We start from the raw sequence: 9671 nt of genomic DNA on the forward strand, positions 1-9671 counted from the left end.
CAGAGTTGCACCATTGGAGGAAATCAAATGTCCAAAACTCCATTTCACATTGCCTTGCCAATCAAGCATCATCTGATCTTTAGTACAATTGCAATTGGATCAAAATCGATTGCTTCATGGGCTTGTACACGCCCTTGCAAGCTTATGCTTCACATTGCCAAATTTAGCAAATTTTCAAGTGTGCAATTATCAATCGCAAATGCTATAAATACATGGCCTCTGAGCTCATTTGAAGCACACTTTGTGCGCCAGCTTTGCCCCCCATTTAAACCCTCTCTTTCTAAAGGAAAACCTGATAATTTTCAATCTGAATATTGAGTTTGAATCTCAACTATTGGAGATTCAAGAACTCCAGGATCCAAAGCCTTGAACCATTGCTAACCACTCCCTGCAAGCTTCTCAAGTGTGATCAGATCGTGTTTGAAGCAAGCAACCTCAAGTTCTGCACAACATTGAAGGTAATTTTTAGAAAACTTCATCTCTTCGATTCTCACTCAATTCTCATCAATTCTCTTGGATCTTTGGTTGTCTGAAGTCCTACCAATGTAGGCAAGAAGATTGAGTTGCTTAGAGGTCAAATCGAAGCAACTCAGTTGACACACCTCAAAATTCAACTCCTCATATCTTTCTATATATGTGGAGTTAGTTAAAATTGAGGTCAGATTCGTGCTATTAGCCATTTTTTCTTTCAGATCATGTCCTTTTTTTATTTTGGTGATGGTTGAGGGTGGACCAATCCGGTGAGGTCCACTGGAGAAGAAGACTGGAGTTACAGCTCCGGCGGTGCGTTGGCACGTCTCCTAGCCATAGGACCCTTTCAAAATGTTTTAATCCTGAGCACTCATTGTGATTACCCTTGGTACAGCGCGCTGACTCGTGTGTTTGGTGGAACGCGCGTTTCAGACCACTTGATCTGCCACCTCAACTAATGAGGGAGATCAAGTGGTCCACGTTTTTTTGATTTTCTGATTTTAATTTTTATTCCTTTGATTTTCATTCATTTATATTAATTTTAATATTTATCCAAAAAATATGAGAGTTTCACCAAAAAAATTCAAATAATTTCCTCTTTCATATTTTGAATTAAAATTATTTTTTGGATCATTATTAATATTTTTCATGATTTAATTGATTTTGTGAATATTTTTAATTGTTTAAAAATACTTTTAAGTCTTTAAAAATTCTATAAAAAAATCCCCAAGGTCCTTTGACCTTGTTTGACCTATGATAAATCTCATGGCCATTTCTTTGGTGTTTTGATGAGGTTTTAGGAATTTGACACACCATATTTAATTTAAATGCCTTATTTTAGTATTTTTAATTTAAATAAATGTCAAATAATTGTGTTGAACTATTGTGATGATTTGTGCAAGTTTGGTGGAACGCGCGTTTCAGACCACTTGATCTGCCACATCAATTAATTAGGGAGATCAAGTGGTCCACATTTTTTTGATATTCTGATTTTAATTTTTATTCCTTTGATTTTCATTAATTCATATTAATTTTAATATTGATCCAAAAAATATGAGAGTTTCACCAAAAAAATTCAACACACTAACACAAGAGTTTGATCTCTTTTTCATGGAGCAAGGGGAAACCATTGCTGACATGCAAAAGAGATTTACTCATCTTATCAATCGATTGCATTCATTAGGTAGGCCTATTTCCAATGATGTTGCTACTAATAAGATCTTAAGATGTCTTAACAGGGAATGGCAGCCCAAAGTGACCGCCATCAAAGAAGCAAATGATCTTACCTTATTAGACTTGACAACATTATTTGGCAAACTACAAGAGCACGAACAAGTACTCTTGAGCCTAGAACAACACGAAAAGAAAGAAAAGAAGGACAAAGCAAAGGTGAGTGAAAAGAAATCAATAGCTCTAAAGACTTCCTCCTCAAAGTCTCAAGCAAAAGAGCAAAGTGATTATTCCTCGAGCGACGAAGAAGAAGAGGACAAGAGCGAAGATATGGGGTTGTTCGTTAAACGTTACAATCATTACGTGAGAAAGAACGACATCCAACATTCCGAGAAGAACTTGGTAAACTTCCGGAAACAATCTAGGTACTCTAAAAATGATGACTAAAAAGGTAAAATGACTAGAGGGTCGTGCTATACGTGTGGAAAGCCCGGTCATTACAAATCGGACTGTCCGATGAACAAGAAGACAAAGGAAAAGGAATCATACAAATCACACAAGAAATCATCAAAGCCAAGGAGAGCATACATAGCTTGGGAAAGCGATAGCGACTCCTCCGATGATGAAAGTTCTAGTGATGAAGATGAAAATGCAAACTATGTCTCTCTGCTCATCAAAAGAACAAAAAGAAACAGGTACGACATGCTAAATATGAAAAATCCTCTAGTATGTCTCATCATGAATTACAAACTGCATTTGATACTTTACACTGTGAAGCTAAAGAGGCCTTTAAAAGGCTTGCCTCAAACAACAAAACTTTTACTCACTTAGAACAAAAAATTCGAGAATCCGAAAGGAAACTTGAGGCACTTAAGGCTTCTATAGTAGAAAGCACAAAAGCAGGTTGTGAGGACCTTAGAAGTAGAATGATGAACTTTGGGTGTGATACTTGTTACATTTGGCAAGGTGAAGTAAGAAACCTAAAGGCCAAACTTGACAAGGCTCTTGAGCCCACGATTACCTTTGCTATTGATAAATCAAACTTTCGAAAAAGTATGGTTAATCCATATCAAAAATATAAATATGTTATAAAAGATGAAGATAGCAAAGGCAATCAAAATGTTAATTTCTCTTGTCTTTATTGTTGCAAGAAAGGCCACTCCATTGCTAAATGCAGGTTTAGGAGATTCTTAGTTCCTAAAGGCATTTATCAATGGCTGCCCAAATACAACCATTTCGTTACTCACCATTCAGGACCCAATAAGTCATTGGGTACCTTCTCGTGTTAATTGCATTTCCATAGGTACAATGCCTCGAGACTACCGAGAGAAAATGGGTTCTCGACAGTGGATGCTCAAGGCACATGGCAGGAGACATATCACTCTTCATTGACTTCGTGGCTAAGAAGAAAGGATATGTAACCTATGGTAACAACAACTGTGGAGCAATACTTGGTAAAGGTAGTGTAGGTAATCCTTCCTCCACTACTATTTCTGATGTATTGCTTGTCGAAGGTCTTAAACACAATCTACTTAGCATCAGTGAATTATGTGACAAAGGATACAATGTATCTTTTTCAAAAGATTGTTGCAAAATTGTACATAATGATGATAAGAAGAGTATGTTTAATGGCCTGCGTGTGAATAATATCTATATGTTAGACTTGAATGAAGTATCGTTAACAAGTGACAAATACCTTGTAACAATGAGTGAAGATTCATGGTTATGGCATAGGCATTTAGCACATGTTAACTTTGACTTACTAAATAAAGTAGTCTCAAAAGATCTAGTCCTAGGTCTCCCCAAAATCAAGTTCACCAAGGATCACCTTTGTGATGCTTGTCAAAAAGGGAAGTGTAGCACCTCAAATTTGCACCTATCATTGTACACACATTCTCATATTAGGTCATAACATAATATGGTCCATTTCATAGCATTGCATTGTCCCTTTGCCCCAAGTGCAAGTCATCAGAAGAATTAGGTCAAACTGGTCAGGAGATCAGTCAGTCAAGCAAGCAAGTGCATTTCTCAAGGAGCCAAGGCCCTAGGGTTGTTCCAACATGTTCACATGACTTGGGGATCCATTTGAAGTGTTTTGGTCAAGGATTGGATGTTCAGAAGTCATCAGTCAATGCACAGTCAGTCAGAAACCCTAAAAAGTCAAACTTGGTCAACTGTGATGGATTTTATGGTTTTGATGATGGGATTTGGTTTGAGAGAGCTTATTCATGTCCCAATGGGCCTCATATATCATGTCAAACACCATCATGGAAGAATTTGAAGCCAGATCAGAAATTTCCAAAAATAGAAACTGGACCTGTAATTTTAACTGCCAAAAATGGAAAGTCTTGATCCTCAAACTTACATCATGATACAAGCTTCAAATGAATTTTTGCCCAACATGAAAGTTGAAGATCTTGTTCTCCCATTTCCAAAAAGTCCAAGAACACTCAATTCCGATGTATGGTTGGCAAGTTATGATCAAATCATTTTCAGAAATTTTTGAACTTCAAAAGGCCATATCTCTCAAACCATTTGGCCAAATTTGGTGGGGTTTTCTCCAACAAGTCACATTTGACCTCCTCTTTCCAAACATGCAACCATCATTCACCAAAACATTACCAATCAAAATGGCATCTTTGGACTTGCATGAATTGATTTCAAGTGTGGTACAAAAGTGAGTTTCAAAATTAACCATTTCTAATCAATTCTACCAATCAAATATGTTCAGAAATCATATTTTGGTCATGTTACAAAGCCCATTTCGTGCAGTACATACAGCCATTCCTAACTTGCTTGAAAATTGGCCAAAAGTACACTTTTTCACCAACTCCATTCCACCTTTTCATGGACTTTGATTTGTACCATTAAACAGAGTATTTAAACATCATTTTCTGCTAAATGAAACCCTAGCTGCAGCCTCCAAACACAGAAACTCATTCATTCTCTCAAAAATCCATTTCTTAACATTTTTTCAAATTCTTCCAAAAACTTCAAAGGCCACGATCTGGACATTGTTTATTCATCATCCAAGCAACCTTGTGAACACATTTCAGCTATCATTCCACATCTGTAAGAAGCTTTTGTTGGACTGTTCTTTCCAAGCATCATCCATGGCAAAGGTCGAGTGAAGTGGTTTCAAGTTGTTTCAGGCCCAAGTATCTTCACCATTCACCTTGTGGAAGCTGTGTGAGCATCTGTTTCAAACTTAAACATCCAAACAACCATCGAATCTCATCTGCTCTTCAGAATTGGTTAGTTTTCGATCTCATTGTTTCATCAAATAGATACATGCTTAGTGTAGATCTCTCCATGCTGAGCTTTATGATGTTTTTATTTTTGAAAATGGCTACTTATTTCTGAAGTTGTGTCGTTTTGAAGTTTGATGTTGTTTGTGATTCTTGCTCGATTCATGTTTATTGATGTGTTTTAATGAAAATTATTGCTGGATTCTTGTTGGCCATGCTTGAATGAACATTTGGGTGTATTCAATTTTAGTTTCTGGAAAATTTTGAACCAAGCTCGATTTGAAGGAGATGAGTGTTCATACTGTTGTACATAAACCCTAGTTCCCTTTAGCCATGCCCAGATTTTTTGAAATATCACGTGTTGCATGGCCCTGTTCAGCATGGGCCAATCAAATTATTTCCCTGGCTGCCCCAAAACGACGCCGTCCCATTTAGTGAAGTCCAAATTTACACAAATGCCATTCTCGGTCCACTTAATTCAAATTAATCCATTTAATTTTCAATAATTATTTCACTTTGATCATCAATCTTGCAAAAATCATATTTCACTCATTTCAAATCCAATTTTCATGGGGTTTTTTGCATCATGTTCATATGAATGTCTACTTTTTTATCATGATTTTTTGCTGATTTTTGGATGGCTGGATTTTTAATGGCATTAGGGTTTGTAGAATGTGACCAAATATTGTACATTTTGCCAAATCTCTTGTAAAATTGTGATGCATTATCCATTTGATCTGAAAATTTTTGTGCTTAATCTACACTCATCCGTGTTTATTTTGATGTAAAGATCATGATTTTATCTTATGTGGTTTGAGAGTTGTGAATTTTTGAAGTAGGGTGTGACAACTTGTGTCACACCATTGATATGCAATTTCATGAATTTTGATGACATGCTTCCTGACCTCCAATTGATGTGAAATTTTGCATGAACCTTCTTTTATATGTCTAGTTGACTTATGATTTTTCTTAGAATTATTTGTGCCATTTTCCATTTGTTTGAGATTTTCTCCCCTGTTTGACCAAAATGTTGACCTCATGTGATGCATGTTGCCATTTCATTTGTGAAATTCTCATACTTTATTAGATGGACATGAAATTTTACATGAGATAACTAGACATCCTCATCTTTGCCATGGTTTTAGTCCCATTCATTTATCATACACCATCTCTGATTTATGATTTTTCTAAGTTGATGCATGTTTGGTTGACTTCTTTGAGCATGTTCAAAATTGCTTTGACTTTCTGATTTTCATTGACTGCCTTCCTCTTGTCCAAATGAGATGAAGTTTGACATGCTTACCATGCTGTGGGTTTTGATTGACCATGATTTATTTGGTGATTTTTGGAAATGTTTGAATTGACTTTTGATGCAAGTCTTTCTGTTGACTCCTATGAGCTTCTGGTTGCAATACCTTGACCTAACTTGTTCATGAAATGATGATGATAATTGATATGAATGTGAAACCAATTGGTATTGTTTCTTGATTGTTTGAACATGATTTTGGATGCTTGACCTTTGCTGTTTTGACTTTTTCATTCCTTTTTGACCCTAGGCTTGCCCTAGTGGTCCTGTTACTCACCTTTGAGCTCATGTTTTCAGGATGACCAACAAATGACCAATGAGACCAATTCTTTTTGATTGAGTTTGCTTAAATATCATTGTCTAACTTGTTTGTTTTGTAGGTGGCTTGGCTCACATGCCTTAAGCCTTATGCCTTGCACATCCATTTGCTTCTGATTAACTGTTGATGTCTGTTTCTTTTTGCTTTGTTTGAAGTTGTATACTAATGTCTGCTTGACTATTTCAGGTGCTTTTAGTTGCTCAGTTCCTTGTGAACTTTTGCTTTGCTTTGCTTGCATAAGCAATTTGCATTGAGGTATAACTTCCTAACTTCATGTAGTCTGGAAGACCTGGCCTGTTACTTGGCCAGGCAACTGTCTGAAGTCCTCCTTAAGAGGCAATGTTTGTGACTGTTTACTTTTGTCCTTGCATAGAGTCAAAGACCTCCTAAGTGAAGAGGCAATTGGCAGAACCCAAGGGATATGCAATCTATCCCCTGCTATTCTGTGTGTCATCTGCTTTGCTCACACCACTGTGTTGATGCATTGCAGATACAAACCCAAGATCTTGTACAATTGTACAGTTGAGTCAGTATCAAATGTGTAGAAGGGTTCCCACTTTCTGAACCCACACATTCTTGTCTTAAGCTCTCCCAGGCCAGGGATAAGAGCTGTGAAGTCTCATCTTCACTCACCTTTCATCAGCTTCACCTTAGCCCCTCAATGGCAAGGTTAAGAGCTAACATTACCCAGTTCCAGTGGTTTGTTTATTGAGGTTGATATGACCCCTCAACTAAAACCTAACCTTGTGTGAGCCCCTTGCTTGCATATAGTGTGTGCTACTTGTGCTTGTGTGTTTGTTTGACTTGCTTCTTGTGCAAGTTAGGGTTAGTTTAGACTTGCTTCCTGTGCGAGTTAGGTTTTGCTTGGCTTGCTTCCTGTGCAAGTTAAGTGTGTGTGTGGCTTGCTTCCTGTGCAAGTCATGATTAGGATAGGCTTGCTTCCTGTGCAAGTTAGCTAGAAACCTTAACTTAGGGATGATTTGCATGATAACATCTAGGCTCGAGTCGTAGTCTCCCTAGTTGTGTCTCCCTCTGTTATCTGGTTAGGCTAGTCCTTTTTCCCTCTGTAGGGGAACTACGTCGCCCTGATCCTCATACCAGATGAGGTACGTAGGCAGGAGATGAGTTGATCTCTCCGGGCGCCCTATTTCTTTTTGTGTGTGTTGTTTGACAGTTGCTAGGCTCGAGTGCCTGACTCCTTAGCAATTTGTTGTCTGTTTGTTTGAGTGTGTGCTTGACAGTTATAGGCTCGAGTCCCCGACTCCCTATTAACTTGTTGTGTTGTTGTGTGCTTGGAAGCTGATGTAAGTCCATCGAGTGGCATTTGGGTTCCAGTGTGGGTTTTGTTGGTTCGGATGCTGATGTAAGTCCAGTGATTGGCATTCAGGCTCCACGTCTGCCTTGGTGTGTGTTTGGTTCGGATGCTGATGTAAGTCCAGTGATTGGCATTCAGGCTCCACGTTTGCCTTTGCCTGTGTTGTTTGTGTGCGTGTCAGCCGAGCTACGAATGCTCTGATTCTCCTTCGTCCAAGGAGATACGTATGCATAGGATGCGACATCCTAGCGAGCATGTGTCGTTTCCCCAGTCCGAACTACTTCGACTCTGATGTCTATGCCTGATAGACTAAGTAGGCCCAGGATACGATGTCCTGCCGAGTCAGTTTCAGTCTGTTTTCTTGCGTCTCTTTCAGCCAGTGTGTGTGAGTTTGAGCAGTGTTTATAGCAACCATTTTCCTTCCTTTTGTGCGTGGATCCCGTCGAGTACGACGGATGCGTAGGGGTGCTAATACCTTCCCTTCGCATAACCGACTCCCGATCCCATTCTCTTTGGTCGCGAGACCATGTTCTTTCCAGGTTTACTCTGAGCGTTTCCTTTCCCTCTTTTGGGATAAATAACGCACGGTGGCGGCTCTGTTGTTCTTGTTTTCCCGCCGGTTTTTCGCGTGATGCGACAGCTGGCGACTCTGCTGGGGACAATAGAGAAGTTGACCTGTGCTGGTCCATCTTCCCTAAGCGAGTCTCTCCTAGCGCTCTCTGGGTTAGGGTTTTGGTTGTTGTTTGCTGTTATTTATTGCATTCATTTATTTATTGTTTGCATTTATGTTTGCATTAATGTTTGCATTCATATTCATCTGTTCACCTGGCTGGCTGGTTGTCTGTTTCTCTCTGTTGGGGTGGGAGTTACATGAGGTAAAAGGCCCAATACCCAGGCTATGAGTGAAATCTAGGATACTTAGGAATAGAGTGATTCATGGGAAGCGGGTGGTATTGCGCCACTTAGCGGAACATTGATATCACGAGCAGTTCAGACCCTGGTGGGACATTATCGTTACATACTTCGGGTGTGTATATGATGATGTTCTGCGAAAGGTTATTTATGTTGCGTTTCTCTCGACCTTACCCTGGCCTAGATGACACCCGTGAGTGGGGAGGGAATGATCATTATTACAGGTACAGTTGGTGACTTGTTGGTGACTTGTTGGTGACTTGTGATCCTGTTGGTGACTATTGGTTCAGAATTTTGGGGTCTCAGATGACTTTGGGTTTCAGATGAATTTGTGGTTCCGAGTTCAAGCCGAAGTTTTGATCATGTGTTCTGAGAGACACAGCCAACCAGTCGTGTCTGCATCATTTGCATCATAGCATGTTTATTTTCAAAAAATACGCAATAAAAAAAAAGGGAAGAAAAAAAAAAGAAAAGAAAAAAAACTAATCCCTGCATGCATATCATTTCTCAGGTACATTCCAAAGCTTGTTCACTGATAGAGATGGCAACAGTCCCAGAGTTGAAGCGGAAGACTTGTTCCTACAGCTTTCACCGTGAACCTTTGACGTCTCTGATTGAGTTGAGCAACCTTATGACCAGTGGTAACCAGAAGGGGTTTGTTGACCAGTATGGAGATATTCTGACACTGTTGAAGATGGTAGTCGATCCGGTGCCGTTGCAGACTCTTCTACAGTTCTACGACCCAGAGCTTCATTGTTTCACCTTTCAAGATTATCAGTTGGCGCCTACTCTTGAGGAGTACTCCATTCTGCTGAGTGTCTCGGTCCGGTATCAGGTTCCTTTCTTGGATGTGCCCAAGGAGGTTGATTTCAGAGTTGTTGCCAGAGCTCTCCATTTGGGTATCAAGGAAGTCAGTGATAGTTGGAAGTC

The sequence above is a fragment of the Lathyrus oleraceus genome, chromosome 3, assembly GCF_024323335.1.
Source record: "Lathyrus oleraceus cultivar Zhongwan6 chromosome 3, CAAS_Psat_ZW6_1.0, whole genome shotgun sequence".
Lineage (NCBI taxonomy): Eukaryota > Viridiplantae > Streptophyta > Magnoliopsida > Fabales > Fabaceae > Lathyrus > Lathyrus oleraceus.